Source organism: Elephantulus edwardii, unplaced genomic scaffold (genome assembly GCF_000299155.1).
Source record: "Elephantulus edwardii isolate Elephantulus edwardi_28Jun2011 unplaced genomic scaffold, EleEdw1.0 scaffold00046, whole genome shotgun sequence".
NCBI lineage: Eukaryota > Metazoa > Chordata > Mammalia > Macroscelidea > Macroscelididae > Elephantulus > Elephantulus edwardii.
Genome location: NW_006399796.1, coordinates 11,528,745 through 11,535,904, shown reverse-complemented (window position 1 = coordinate 11,535,904; position 7,160 = coordinate 11,528,745).

The window sequence follows — 7,160 nt, the reverse complement described above, 5'->3', positions numbered from 1 at the left end:
AACAAATATAGATCTCTTCCAGTCAGTTGGCCAAGTGGTTGTTCTCCAGATTTCTTGACACACTTGGTGAGCACGTCCAGGGCAGCATCTGTTAGCTGAAAGATGTCAGTTGGTATACCATCTATTCCTGGGGCCTTATTTTTTGCTATTTCCTTCAAAGCAGCCTGAACTTCTTCCTTCATCAACATAGGCTCTTGCTCATATGTTGTTTCATGAAATTCTTCTGTGTGCTAATTCCTTTCGATACAGTGACTCAGTATATTCTATCTTCTTTTAATACTTCCTGGATCATTTAATATTCTGCCTAAATTTTTAGTATTGTTGTTGTTAGATGCTGTTGAGTCGAGTACGACCCATAGCGATCCTATGAACAAAAGATCTGAACCCTATTGTCCGGCACCATCCTCACACTTCCTCACACACAAGAGCCCATTACAGCAGTGACCGTATTAATCTGCCTGGTTGACGGTCTTTCTCTCCTTCTTTGACCCTCAACCCTTTCAGACATCATGTCTTTCTCCAAGTAATAGCCTCTTCCTAGCAACATGCCCAAAATATGTAAGGCAAAGCCTCATCATTCTTGCCTCCAAGATCCTCTTTGCACCCTCTCCAAGATATATCTGTTTGTTCTCTTGGTCTGGTGGGTAGGATCTTTGTGTTTTTGTTGTTGTTTTTTGATGTTGAGATGTAACCCATTTTGAAGTCCTTGACTTTTCTGAAGCAAATGTTTCAAGTCCTCCTATAAGCTATCTAAAGTGTGCCAGCACTTATTGCAAGTCCATTCTTTTTTTGTCTCTACACCTATGCTTATTGTTTTCCTTAAGTTCACATGTGCTTTCTTCCATTTCCAACCTATTGTGACACAGTAATTAACTTACTTCTTTCCTGGAGCCTATTCTGATTCCATATATAGTTATAGGAAGGCTTCAGGTCTTTCATTCGTAGGGTCACTCTGAGTTGTGCTCAATTCGATGGCAATCAACAACAACAACGTTTTCGGTGGAAGCAAGGATTTTGGAAATTCATCTCTCATACTTTGGGTATGTGGCCAGGAGAGACCAGTCCTTGGAGAGGGACATCATGCTTAGAAGAGTGAAGGGACAGCACAAGAGAGGAAAACCCTGATAAGATGGACTGACTTAGTGGCTGGGGTAATGGAAATAGGTATGTCAGAGATGATGAGTTTGGCTCAGGATAGGGCAGGGTTCAGGGTCGCTATAAGCCGCAGGCTACTCGAAGGGCCATAACAACAACAGCAGCAACAATATCATATAAATCACATTCACCTCAGAGTTTGGCAAGTGTCTTATTTCACTTAAGAAATGAAGCATGTGAAGGGCAGAGATGATATCTCACTTATCTTATTGTTTTACTATATTCTTTGATTAATCTTGCATAACATGAAAAAGGTTCCTTATATTCTAGAAGTCTATCACAAGAAATAAGTGAATATTTGTAAAATGTGCCTTGCACAGAGTAATGCTTACAGGTGTTTGTCAAATGAAATGAACAGTTGACAAGAACTGGATTTGTTTTTGCAACAACTGTTGTTATTCGAATTAATGATAATTACATATATAATTTATCAATAGTCTCAGAGACACATTCGTCTTTTATCACTAGATTTTTAGTAATGTGCAACCATGGATAAAAACTTCGCTCTCTTGTTATATCCTATTCCTTTTCCTAATTACAAATAATTTCTCTCACAGTGACATTTAAATGTCATTATGATTTGTCCATTTTCTACTATAACAATTTTATCAGTGACTCCTTGTGTTATAATCTCACGATTTCACCAAATTATATCCTATTTGCTAAGAATACTCAGTATTACCATGATTTTATCTTCTTCAGTGCTCTTTTTAATGCCACTGTCATAGTTGTCTTTGTTAAAAGCTTGAACACCTTCTTTCCCCATTTAATCTTATTCTATTCATTGCTGCTTACATTTTAGTCTCTCATTATACACTGCTATTCTATTTAAAGTACTTAATTGTGTCTGAAATGTTTCACTTTTACAAGTCTTTTCCTTAAATAAAATTAAAAACATGCTTTGAAGACACTGAAATTAACAAGTATTACTTCAAATGTAACATAGAGTAGACATTCTGTCTTCCAATGCATACTATAGTGAAATAATGAATTTTCATTCCTTAACTTACACTGAGTATATTTCTTAATGTGACTGGGTTTTCCCCCTCTTCTTGACAGATGTAAAGTTCATAGAAGGAAGTTGTAAAGTGTCCAACAGAGGCTTTAAGTGCTTGTTAAAAATGTAGATAGAACATTACAGATTTTCACCATATGTGATCTAGAAAGTAGATTTTATTTAAAACCAACCAACAAACAGACAAAAGGTAGGATTCAGGTATAATCTACAGCTTTTTCATATACATAACAATGCCCTTCCAGACAATATTACCTTAATGTTTAATGAAAGGGAAAAAAAGTTCCATCAAGAGACAAATTGTGCTCTTTTTTCTTTCACTTTTTAATACAGAAAATGTCAAATCTGTAAATATACACATTTTCACACACACACACACACATATACACATGTAGACAAATCAAAAGCATGAGCATACACACGTGCACACACACACACACACACACATTGTTATGTGCCCTCAAGTCGCCTGCAACTCATACCGACCCTGTGTACAAAATCCTGTACCAATTTCACTGTCTCCAACACACCCACCCCGATTACCTCAGTCACTGAGTCAATACATCTCATCCTTGGTCTTCCTCTCCTGTGCTGTGCCTCCACCCTCCGAAGCATGTGGTTAGTTGCCTTCCATCAATTCTGGCTCAAAGCATCCAACATATAACAGATTGAAGCTGCCTATCCTGTGCCATCCTCACAATTTCTGCTGTGCTTAAATCCACTGCTGCAGTCACTGGGTCAATATATGTTGTTGTTGTTGTTATCAGCCATCGAGTTGTTTGCGACTCATAGCGACCCTATGTACAACAGCCCTAAACCCTGCTCTATCCTGTGCCAATCGCATTGCCTCTCACACCCATCCTGATTACCCCAGTCACTGAATCAATCCACCTCATAGAGGGTCTTCCCCTCCTGCGTTGTCCCTCCACCCTCTCAAGCATGATGTCCCTCTCCAAGGACCTGTCTCTCCCTACAACATGTCCAAAGTATGTCAGACGAAGCCCCAGAATCCTTGCCTCCAAGGAGTAGCCTGGTTTAACCCTCTCCAGGATGAATCTGTTTTCTTGGAAGTCCGTGGTACATTCAATACTCTTCTCCAGAACCACAGCTCAAAGGCATCAATTCCCCTTCTATTCTCCCTAGTCGTTGTCCAACTCTCTGATGTGTAACAAGTGATTGCAAAGACGATGGCCTGTATCAGGCGCACCTTAGTCTCCAGAGAGACACCATTTCTCTTGAGTACTTTAGAGAGGTCCCTAACAGCAGACTTTCCCATCCCAATACGTTTTTTGATTTCCTGGCTCCTGGTGCCAAGAGTGTTGACAGTGGAGCCAAGCAAACTGAAGATGTGAACAACCTCAATCTCTTCACCATCCATCCTGATGCTACCAATTGGTCCAGTGGTGAGAATCTTTGTCTTCTTGACATTGAGCCTCAGTCCATACTGAAGGCTGCAGTCCTTGACCCTCTGCAGTAAGTACATGAGGTCTTCCTCAGTTTCAGCAAGCAGGGTTGTGCCATCTGCATAACGCAGGTTGTTAAGAGATCTTCCACCAATCCTGAAGCCACACTTCACCTCATAGAGCCCAGCCTCTTGGATAATCTGTTCTGCATACAGGTTGAAAAGGTATGGAGATAGGACACATCCCTGGCATATACCCTTCCCAATTTTGAACCATACAGTGTTAACCTGCTCTGTTCTGACCACTGCCTCTTGGTCCAAGTATAGGTTTCGCATTAGCACGATTAAATGTTCTGGGATTCCCATTCTTCTCAGAGTCAGCCACAGTTTGTTATGATCCACACAGTCAAATGCCTTTGCATAATCAATGAAACACAGATAGACATTCTTCTGGTATTCCCTGCTTTCAGCTAAGATCCCTCTAACATCAGCTACAATATCCCTAGTACTATGACCCCTTCTAAACCCAGCCTGGACTTCTGGCAATTCTCTGCTGATGTGCTGTTCCAGACGATTTATATTATATTAGAAATTAAAATCTGAAGCCCTTGGCTTGTGGAAGACTGTAGTCTGCGTAAAGAATCTTAATTTCATTCCGATTGTCAGCATAGGTTTAAGCTCTCTTTGAATTTTTTTTCTAGTCAATAAAACAGCCATCTAGTTTGCCTTCCCACTTACTCTATGAGGAGAATTGTGGCATCAGGATGGGTGGAAGATCTATTAACAATCTGCGTTATGCAGATGACACAACCTTGCTTGATGAAACTGAGGAGGACCTCATGCACTTGCTGCGAAGGGTCAAGGACTGCAGCCTTCAGTATGGACTAAGGCTCAACGTCAAGAAGACAAAGATTCTCACCACTGGACCAATTGGCAGCGTCAGGATGGATGACGAAGAGATTGAGAGTGTTCACAGCTTCACTTTGCTCGGCTCCACAGTCAACACTCTTGGTACCAGCAGTCAGGAAATCAAAAAGCGTATCGCGATGGGAAAGTCTGCTGTTAGGGACCTCTCAAAGGTACTCAGGAGCAACAGTGTCTCTCTGGAGACTAAGGTGTGCCTGATACAGGTCATGGTATTTGCAATCGCTTGTTATGCATCAGAGAGTTGGACAATGACTAGGGAGGACAGAAGGAGAGTGGATGCTTTTGAGCTGTGGTGCTGGAGAAGGGTACTGAATGTACCATGGACTGCCAGGAAAACAAACAGATTCATCTTGGAGAGGATTAAACCAAGCTGCTCCTTGGAGGCAAGGATTCTGGGGTTTCGTCTGACATACTTTGGACATGTTGCCAGGAGGGACGGGTCCTTGGAGAGGGACATCATGCTTGGGGGGGTGGAGGGACAGCGCAGGAGGGGAAGACCCTCTATGAGATGGATTGATTCGGTGACTGGGGTAATCGGGATGGGTGTGTCAGAGGCGGTGCAGTTGGCGCAGGATAGAGCAGGGTTTAGAGCTGTTGTGCATAGGGTCGCTATGAGTCGGAAACGACTCAATGGCACATAACAACAACAACAAGTTTGCCTTCATGAAAAGTACAGTTAAGAACATTACATGCAGTAGAGAAAGTCTCCAAGAACCAGAACACTTGCCTGGATGTGTCCTGATGATACCAAGAGTTCTAACTCTGACCGTGTAGTTGGATGATGAGAACCCCAGAACAAATCATTTAAGCTTTTCATCTGAAATTGTGTAAATATTTCAATCACGGTCTTTTGCCTGGGAGCGCTTCAGGCCCTCCTCCGTCACTATATATTAATATTGTCGTAGGTGAATAAGACACCCCCAAATTGAATATAGTCTACAAAAACCCTTTTATTAAGACACTAACAGGACAAAGACAAGTCTCTCCAGAATAAGCAGAAACCATAAACATGATGCCAATGCCCCAGCAGTTCATGGCTATAGCTTTCTTTTATAAATTCAAACTCTGCAAGCTGCTTCTGGGGACATGGATGGGCAGTCTGCTCCCATATGATTAAGTGCCTCTGAAAACCTGCCAGTTCCACTCAATGGTACACAACAACAACACAACCCTTCCTTGTGCTCTACTTAGGCAACTTATCCTTTCTGTGCCTTGGTTTTCATTCTGATAATAAAATAACTCATATCCTGGTGTTGCTATGAACATTAATTAATTAATACATGCAAAGAGTTAAGAGTCTCTGGACCTTAATTAGTCATACATATATTTTCTATTATTATTCATTTTCTGGAAATAAAAGCCTATTTTAAGTTTGAAAGAGTTATATGTCCTTAAGACATTTGTGGGTCTTAAGATTTTGAAATAATGATTTAGCTTTAAAAAATAATTTTTAATTATAGAAAAAAAGAATACAATGGTTTCCATTATAGAATGAACCCTACAACTCTGGAAGGCTTTCTCAAAAAGTTGGAAAAAGAAATATTATTTGACCCAGCAATTGCACTACTGGAAATATACCCTAAAAAAACCAGAACTGCCACCCAAACAGATTTATGCACACCCATGTTTATTGCTGGTTTGTTCACAATATCAAAGAGATGGAAGCAACCCAAGTACCCATCAAGAAATGAATGGATAAAGAAGCTGTGGTATATTCACACAATGTAATACTACACAGCACTGATAAACAAGGAACTCACAAAGTATTATACAAAATGTGTGACCCTGGAGGACATCATGTTGAGTGAAATATCTCGGTCACAAAAGGACAAATACTGCATAGTGCCATCATTAAAAACCAGGATTGATAGGGGGGTAGGGGAAAACTTAGAAAAGAGGGGATAAATAATAAACACGGTCATTGAAATAGATGAGGGAAAGAACTGTCTAAAATAAATATATAATTAGGTATTGTTTTGCATGACAACAGTCCAGAATAAGATGTTCATAGCAAAGTGGACTGGGGGGTGAGTGGGGGAGGGAGGAAATAGTGCAGCAATGAATAAATCTTTTTAAAGAGAAAAGCATTGTGCCACTGTTGTAGAATGGGTCTGACATCAGGGTTGGGGTAAGACTGAGAAAAACTGGATCAATTATGTATACTGCATTGAAACAGACAAGGAAGAGAACAGTTAAAAAGCGATATATGATAGGGTATTATGGTTATCACAAGAGTCCAGAATGAAGGTAGCATAGTGGAGTGTACTGGGGTGGGGGGATTGCATACTAATGAAGGAATTTTTCTTTTACTTTCAAAGAAAAGAGCAAACTGGGGGGAGGGGTGGGCAGGGAGATAAGTGCAACAATGAATGAATGGAAATCCAAAATCTCTGTAAATGTTCATTAAAATTAGTAAAATAAAAACAAATGCAAGCAATGGTAAGAAAATAAAAGTGAACTGAGGAGATAAATGTACAACAATGAATAAATGGAAATCTAACTTTTCTGTAAACTTTCATTAAAATATCAATTAAAAAATTTTAAAATTTTTCGGCCCCCAGCTCGGGGAGAGCCGTCGCGGCCCCTTACACAGGGCAGGCTGCCCTTGGTCCCCGGCTTGGGGCGAGCCGTCACGGCCCCCTGCCCGGGGCAGGCTTCCCT